This window comes from Psammomys obesus, unplaced genomic scaffold (assembly GCF_907164565.1).
Source record: "Psammomys obesus unplaced genomic scaffold, mPsaObe1.curated_primary_1811, whole genome shotgun sequence".
Taxonomy (NCBI): Eukaryota; Metazoa; Chordata; class Mammalia; order Rodentia; family Muridae; genus Psammomys; species Psammomys obesus.
In genome coordinates this window covers 4,133,277-4,142,604 of record NW_026592403.1, presented here as the reverse complement: position 1 = coordinate 4,142,604, position 9,328 = coordinate 4,133,277, and positions in this window count along the sequence as shown.

Here is a 9,328-nt window from a genome sequence, read left to right as displayed (position 1 = left end):
TTTTCAGTATTTCCTCAGGTTTTTTAAAAATTGATTTCTATTTTCATATTCAGGTCCTTAGCAGTTTTGTTCATTTCCTTCCACTATTTGTGGAAGGAAGGCTTTCTTGGACTCCTTGAAGGGGTGTATTCATTTCCTTCCACTATTGGTTCAACATAGAAAAATCCATCAATTTAATACACCATATAAACAAACTGAAAGAAAAAAAAAAGAACATGATCACCTCATTAGATGCTGATAAGGCCTTTGCCAGTATCTAACACTGATTCATGTTAAGATCTTAGAGAGAGTGTGGATATAAGGCACATACCTAAACATAGTAGAGGCAATATACAGCAAGCCTATAGCCAACATCAAACTAGATGGAAAGAAACTTAAATCAATCCCATGAAATCAGGGACAAGGCAAGGCTGACAACTCTTTCTATATCTTTTTAACATAGTTCTTTAAGTCCTTGCTAGAGTAATAAGACAAATAAAGGAGATCAAGGGGATACAAATTGGGGAAAAAGGCAGATAATATGACATGAGTATACATGAGTGACCCCAAAAATTCTACCAGGGAACTCCTACAGCTGATAAATACCTTCAGCAAAGTGGCTGGATACAAAATTAACTAAAAAAAATCAGTAGCCCTCCTGTATACAAAAGACAAATGGGCTAAGAAAGAAATTAGAGAATAATCATAATAGCCATAAAAACAAAAACAAAAACAAAACAATAAAACAAAACAATAATAAAGTATCTTGGTGTGACTCTAACCAAGCAAGGGAAGGGGATTCTAAAGAACTTAACTTCCCACCTTTTAACTTTTATTTTATTGTTGTCTGTTATTTTTATATTCTAAATAGTGGTAATAGAATGGCTAATCAAAACTACCAGGATGGTTGTGACCATGCATAAGATGACAATCTCTTATGCCTTGTTCACATTTCTTTGAAGAACTGAACAATAATTAAAGAAATTTGACAACCATAAAAGTTTCTACTGCATGGGCCAAGATAAGCCACAAAAAAAAAAAAAAAAAAACCTGCAAATAAACTTTTAGAAATTATGTCTAAAAATATTTCCTACCTATAATGATTATTCAAGCAAAGAAAACAAGCATACTAAAGAAAGATCTTTTATTATTACAACTGGGATTATTTAGGACATTTTTTTTCTTATAGCATTTGGCAAGCCACAAATAAAAATTCAAACCTTGAAGGAAGCTGGCCTCTGAGGCACTGTAGTAGAGGGTGATGGTAAAGGGGTAAAGATGCTCCTATAAAGCAAGGAGATCTTGAGGCTGCATCACCTGAATGTCCAACCAACAGCTTTCAGAGGACAGCCTACCAAGACAAATAAATCTTAGTGTTTAGTCATATAAACCAGTGAACTTATATTGTCTCATTTTGTGAGACATGGAAGTTGGGTTCAACTGCTTAATTTTTATAAACTGAGTAATTTGTACTTATATATTTTTTGTCCTGTCTCATTTGTTAATGAATTACCCAAATTAGGTAACTATTTAATGACCCTCTCTCTCTTTCTCTTATCTATCATCTATCTATCTATCTATCTATCTATCTATCTATCTATCTATCTATCATCTATCTATCTATCCATCCATCTATCATCTATCTATCTTCTATCTGTCTATCTATCCATTCATCTATCTCTATCATCTGTATGTATCTGTCCACTAAATTATATGATAATTACATCTCCACCCACCCCCTGAAATTTGGTTTTGTCTTATTGTACAAGAATTACAGTAGCAGTTCTCTTGTTGACTGGTTTTGTTTAGAGCCTTCTTTGACCAAAGACTCATCACTGAGCCTTCTATTTTTTTATTCATCCAGTGGTCCTAATAGCCTTTAATCCCTCACCAATGGAGATGTTCACGTTTCTCTTCTACTCAAAAAAGAATTGTCATCACATCTCCCTTAATACTGACAAAAGACTCCATCTTCACCAGGTCCAGTAAATTAAGCATATCTTGGTTTAAGTTCAAACCAAGATATGAACCTTTGGTTTAGAGTAATGGTTCTCCATATACTTTAAGTAGGAATTAACATTGGTTACCCATAGAAATGACTTTTTTTCTGAGTAATGAACTTATTCTATTTGATACTCAAATACTCTGTGACATTGCTAAGAAATTTTAGATCCTCCATTCATGTAACAGGAACTGAGTGATCCTACTCAGTTCAGTTCCTGCCATCCACACTGGATAACTTACAACCACCTGTAACTTTAGCTCTATGGGATTTGATGCATTTCTCAAAGGCACACAAGTAGCCAGACAGGATATGAGAATATGCTGAATATAGTTTACTATGGCATGGTAACTAGCCCCACAGTAAGACACAGATGCACACTCTTTGAAATGGATATAAGAATAATGGCATGCAGTCAAAGTGGAAAAACAGGAACCCTCCTATATTTTGGATTGGAATGTATACTTGTAAACTGCAGAAAACAGGTGCCAGTTTTCCAACAAGTAATAAAGCAGACACCTAGCAATACCCATCTGCCCATCCACCTTTATATCTAATTATCATTCCCCAAACAAGTACTTATTATCAATAATTTACAAAGGGTAAATTTTCTCCCATTTTTATGCATTTTCTATTTATTTTTTATGTTTTTCCAGTGCCAAGAAGCATAAGTATCCACCAAGACAAATGACTTCCATTCTTAAAATCACCAGAACAGAGAAGCCAGATATCACCAGTAGGTTCCTTAAAGAATAATGGTGTGAATCTTTCTTTTCTGAAACCTGTTTTTACTAGCTCCATAGCAAGGAAAAGAAAATAATATAGAAATTATAGTGCTTGAAGAAACCAAAATAGAGGGCAGTTTTGTGATTCAACATGAGAAAGGAGGTCAGGGCATTACATTTCCATTGCAAATTAAATTTAAAACATGATCATGAATGAAACTGTATTTTCTCCAAAACTTAAACCTGAAGATTCCCAACATTCACTTAACTTCTGTTATTTGTTTTTTCTTTGGTGATTTTATAATAGAAGACAATGTAGAGAAAAGAGAGCAATGGGGCTTCTATGGAGTCAGGAGGAAAGTGAAAGAGAATGGACATAATGGGATGGAAGAGATACAGCAGATGATGAGCGTGGGAGCCATCCCAGAGCACTACATGTACGTGTGAAACTGCCAAAAGCCATATTTAATAAAAGAAACCTGAAAGTCAAACAGAACCACAAATGCCTGCTTCCTCCTTTCAGAATTGCAAATAAAAAGAGAAAATAATTGTTTTCTCATTGTCACAGGAAAAGATTTTCTGAACAGAACACCATTAGCACAGGCACCAAGATCAACAATTAACAAATGGGATGTCATGAAACTGAAAATTTCTTTTTTTTTTTTTTGGTGTTTTACATTGTTGTTTATTTGTTTGTTTGTTTGTTTTTGAATTTTATTTTTTTCTTATCAGTTACATTTTATTAACTCTGTATCCCTGCTGTGTCCTGATCCCTCATTCCCTCCCAGTCCCTCCCTCCCTCCCTCATCTCCACCGTGCCCCTTGCCAAGTCCACTAATAGGGGGAACCTCCTCCCCATTCATCTGATCCTGTTTTATCAGGTATCTTCAGGACTGGCTGCAAAGCTCTCCTCTGTGGCCTAACAGGACTGCTCCTCCCTTGGGGGGTAGGGAGGCCAAAGAGCCAGTCATTGAGTTCCTGTTAGAAATAGTCCTTGTTCCCCTCACTATGGGAAACCAATTGGTTACTGAGCTACCACAGGCTACATCTGAGTAGAGGTTCTAGGTTACATTCATACATGGTCCTTGGTTGAATGTCAGTCTCAGAAAAGACCCTGTGCCCAGATATATTTGGTCCTTGTGGAGCTCCTATCCTTTCCTCATCAGACTAACTCCCCTTCTTTCTTATGATTCCCTGTACTCTGCCAAAGGTTTGGTCATGAGTCTTTGCTTTGAAAACACTGCTAGTTAGAGTCTTTCAAATGCGCTCAGTAGACTCCTGTCATATGTTCAGTGCGCATCCCATCTGTCTTTCTAAACGAGGATTGATAATCTTACCCCATATCCGCTCTCTTGATTATCTTTTTTAGGTGTGTAGATTTCATAATGTTTATCATATCTTATAGGTCTATACAAGTGAGTCTATATCCGTGTTTGTCTTTCTCCTTCTGGGATATTTCACTCAGGATGATCTTTTCTAGATCCCACCATTTGCCTGCAAATTTCATGATTTCCTCTTTTTTGATTGCTGAGTAGTATTCCATTGTGTAAAAATACCACAATTTCTGTACCCATAACTCCGTTGATGGACATCTGGGTTGTTTCCAGGTTCTGGCTATTACAAATAAAACTGCTATAAACATGGTTGAGCAAATATCCCTTTTGTGTACTTGAGCAAACTTTGGGTATATACCTAGCAGTGGTATAGCTGGGTCTTGAGGAAGCACTATTCCTAATTGTCTGAGAAAGCACCAGATAGATTTCCAGAGTGGCTGTACCAGTTTACATTCCCACCAGCAGTGGAGGAGGGTTCCCCTTTCTCCAAAACCTCTCCAGCATGTGTTGTCCCTTGAGTTTTTCATCTTGGCCATTCTGATGGGTGTAAGGTGATATCTCAGGGTCGTTTTGATTTGCATTTCCCTAATAGCTAATGAGGATGAGCATTTCTTTAAGTGTTTTTCTGCCATTCGATATTCCTCTATTGAGAATTCTCTGTTTAGCTCTGTTCCCCATTTTTTAATTGGATTACTTGGTTTGCTGCTTTTCAGCTTCTTTAGTTCTTTGTATATACTCGATATTAGTCCTCTGTCAGATAAAGGGTTAGTGAAGATTCTTTCCCAATCTGTAGGCAGGCGTTTGTTTTGATGACAGTGTCCTTTGCTTTATAGAAGCTTTTTAGTTTCATGAGGTCCCATTTATTGATTGTTGCTCTTAGAGCCTGTGCTGTTGGTGTTCTGTTCAGGAAGTTGTCTCCTGTGCCAATGAGTTCTAGGCTGTTCCCCACTTTTTCTTCTAACAGATTTAGAGTATCTGGTTTTATGTTGAGGTCTTTGATACACTTGGACTTTAGTTTTGTGCAGAGTGATAAATATAGATCTATTTTCATTTTTCTGCATGTGGACATCCAGTTGGACCAGCACTGTTTGTTGAAGATGCTGTCTTTTTTCCATTGAATGGTTTTGGCTTCTTTGTCAAAAATTGAGTATTCATAGATGTGTGGGTTTATTTCTGGGTCTTCTATGCGGTTCCATTGATCCTCCTTTCTGTTTTTATGCCAATACCATGCAATTTTTATTACTATTGCTCTGTAGTACAACTTGAGATCGGGGATAGAGATACCTCCAGATGATCTGTTGTTGTACAGGATTGTTTTGGAGATTCTGGGTTTTTTGTTTTGCCATATGGAGCTGAGAATCTTTTTTTCAAGGTATGTAAGGAATTGAGTTGGTATTTTGATGGGAATTGCATTGAATCTGTAGATTGCTTTTGGCAGGATGGCCATTTTCACAATGCTAATTCTACCAATCCATGAGCACGGGAGATCTTTCCATCTTCTGAGATCTTCTTCAATTTCTTTCTTCAGAGACTTGAAGTTTTTCTCAAACAGATCTTTCACTTGCTTGGTTAGTATCACCCCAAGATACTTTATGTTATTAGTGGCTATTGTGAAGGGTGTTGTTTCCCTAATTTCTTTCTCGGCCCTTTTGTCTTTGGTATACAGGAGGGCTTCTGATTTTTTTGAGTTGATTTTGTATCCTGCCACTTTGCTGAAAGTGTTTATCAGCTGGAGGAGTTCTCTGGTTGAATTTTTGGGGTCGCTAATATATACTATCATATCATCTGTGAATAGTGACACTTGGACCTCTTCCTTTCCAATTTGTATCCCCTTGATCTCCTTTAGTTGTCTTATTGCTCTGGCTAGGACTTCAAGTACTATTTTGAAGAGGTATGGAGAGAATGGGCAGCCTTGTCTTGTCCCTGATTTCAGTGGGATTGATTTAACTTTCTCTCCATTGAGTTTGATGTTGGCTATAGGCTTGCTGTATATTGCCTTTACTATGTTTAGATATGTGCCTTGTATTCCTGATCTCTCCAAGACTTTAAACATGAATGGGTGTTGGACTTTGTCAAATGCTTTTTCAGCATCTAAGGAGATGATCATGTGGTTTTTCTCCTTCAGTTTGTGGTGGATTACATTGATGGATTTCCGTATGTTGAACCACCCTTGCATGCCTGGGATGAAGCCTACTTGGTCGTGGTGGATGATATCTTTGATGTGTTCTTGGATTCGGTTTGCAAGTATTTTATTGAGTATTTTTGCATCAATGTTCATAAGAGAGATAGGTCTGAAGTTCTCTTTTTTTGTTGGGTCTTTGTTTGGTTTAGGTATCAGGGTGACTGTTGCTTCATAGAATGAGTTTGGTAATGTTCCTTCTGTTTCTATTTTGTGGAATAGTTTGAGGAGAATTGGTGTGAGCACTTCTTTGAAGGTCTGGTAGAATTCCGTGCTGAAACCATCTGGCCCAGGGCTTTTTTTTGGAAGGGAGACTGTGAATGATTGCTTCAATTTCCTTGGGGGATATAGGGCTGTTCAGTCTTTCTACTTGATCTTGACTTAATGTTGGAAGATGGAATCTATCAAGAAAATTGTCCATTTCATTTAGGTTTTCAAATTTTGTGGCATATAGGCTTTTGTAGTATGACCTAATGATTGTTTGAATTTCCTCTGTGTCTGTAGTTATCTCACCCTTTTCATCTCTGATTTTGTTGATTTGGATAGATTCTCTCTGCTTTTTAGTTAGTTTGGCTAAGGGTTTGTCTATCTTGTTGATTTTCTCAAAGAACCAGCTTTTTGTTTCATTGATTCTTTGAATAGTTTTATTTGTTTCTAATTGATTGATTTCAGCCCTGGGTTTGATTATTTCCAGCCTTCTGCTCCTCCTGGGTGTATCTGCTTCTTTTTTTTCTAGGTTTTTCAATTGGGCCATTAAGTTGTTTGTATGTGATGTTACGAATTTCTTCTTGCAGGCACTTAGTGCTATAAATTTTCCCCTGAGCACTGCTTTTAATGTGTCCCATAAATTTGGGTATCTTGTGCCTTCATTTTCATTGAATTCTATGAAGTCTTTAATTTCTTTCTTTATTTCTTCCTTGACGCAGCTGTCGTTGAGTAACAAGTTGTTCAGTTTCCATGTGCGTGTAGGCTGTATGTTATTTCTGTTGTTAAGGTCCAGCTTAAGTCCATGGTGGTCAGATAGAATACAAGGGATTATTTCAATCTTTTTGTATCGGTTGAGGCTTGCTTTATGACCAACTATATGATCTATTTTGGAGAAGGTTCCATGTGGTGCTGAAAAGAAGGAGTACTCTTTTGAGTTTGGATGAAAAGATCTGTAGACGTCTATTAGGTCCATTTGATTTAGGGTCTCTGTAAGTGTTTTTATTTCCCTATTTGTTTTCTGTCTAGTTGATCTGTCCCTTGGTGAGAGTGGAGTGTTGAAGTCTCCCACTATTAGGGTTTTAGGATCAATGTGTGATTTAAGCTTTAATATTGTTTCATTTACGAATGTAGGTGCTCTTGTATTTGGGGCATAGATATTCAAAATTGTGATGTCCTCTTGGTGGATTTTTCCTTTGATGAGAACATAGTGGCCCTCCTTATCTTTTTTGATTAACTTGCGTTGAAAGTCTATTTTATTAGATATTAAGATGGCTACTCCCGCTTGTTTTCTGGGAACATTTGCTTGAAAGACATTTTTCCAACCCTTTACTCTGAGGTAGTGTTTATCTTTGTTGCATAGGTGTGTTTCTTGGATGCAACACAATGATGGATCCTGTTTCCGCAACCATTCTGTTAGTCTGTGTCTTTTAACTGGGGAGTTGAGTCCATTAATGTTGATAGAAACTAGTGACCAACAATTGTTACTTACTTTAGATGTGGGGTTGGTGGTGTCACTGAGTTTCATTGCTTGTCTTCTTTTGGTTTTTTTGTTGTGTAGTTATCTATTTCCTCTGTTTCCTTAGATGTAGTTGTTTTCTTTGGTTTGGAGTTTCCCTTCTAGTAACTTCTGTAGAGCTGGGTTACTATGTAGATATTGTTTAAATTTGGTTTTGTCTTGGAATATCTTGAATTCTCCGTCTATGTTGATTGAAAGTTTTGCTGGGTATAATAGTCTGGGTTGGAATCTGTGGTCCCTTAAGGACTGTATGATTTCTGTCCAGGCCCTTCTGGCTTTCATAGTTTCTGTTGAGAAATCTGGTGTGATTCTGATAGGTCTACCTTCATATGTTACTTGGCCTTTTTCCCTTGCTGCTTTTAGAATTTTTTCTTTGTTTTGTAGGTTCAGTGTTTTGACTATGATGTGACGTGAAGAATTTCTTTTCTGGTCTAGTCTACTTGGTGTTCTGTAAGCCTCTTGTATGTTTATGGCCATCTCCTTCTTTAAGTTGGGAAAGTTTTCTTCTATAATTTTCTTGAAAATATTTTCCGGACCTTTGAGCCTGATGTCTTCTTTTTCTTCTACTACCATTATTCTTAGATTTTGTCTTTTCATGGTGTCCTTGATTTCTTGGATGTTTTGTGTTTGGAACTTTTCTGGTTTTATTTTTTCTTTGAGAGACGTGTCAATTTCCGCATGTGTATCTTCGGCTCCTGAGATTCTTTCTTCCATCTCTTGTATTCTGTTGGTGATGCTTACCTTTGTAGTTCCTGATCTTTTCTCTATGTTCTCCAGCTCCTGGTTTTTCTCTATTTGTGTTTTCTTTATTGATTCTAATTCTGTTTTCATGTCTTGCACCATTTCCTTCATCTGTTTGAATGTGGACTCCTGCTTTTCAATGATAGCTTCTATCTTTTTGTCCATTTCCTCTCTATGTATCACTAATTGTGCCTCTACTTCTTTGGGTATAATTGCCTGTATTTCTATGAGAGCTTTGTTTATTTCTTCTTTATTTGCCTTCATTTGTGTGGACATTTATTTGAGAGCTTTGTGCATTTCTTCTCTGTTTTCCTCAATTTTTGTGGTCATTTCTCTGAGAGCACGATTTGTTTCCTCTTGCTTAGTCTCAATTTCTTTGGCTATTTCTCTGAGGGCTTTGTTCATTTCATCTTTAAGGGCCTCTAATAGCTGGAGAAACATAGTTTTGAGGTCATTTTCTTGTATATCTAGTGAATTGAAGTGTCCATTGTTTTGTGGGGTTGCTGGTGAGGTCATTATGTCCTGATTTTTGTTGGGAGTGTTCTTATGTCTGCCTCTAGCCATCTGGTTATTTATACTCCTCACTGTTTGTTCCTCGAGATTGTAGTTCGGGCAATGATTGTCTCTTTCTGTTTTCTGAACTGT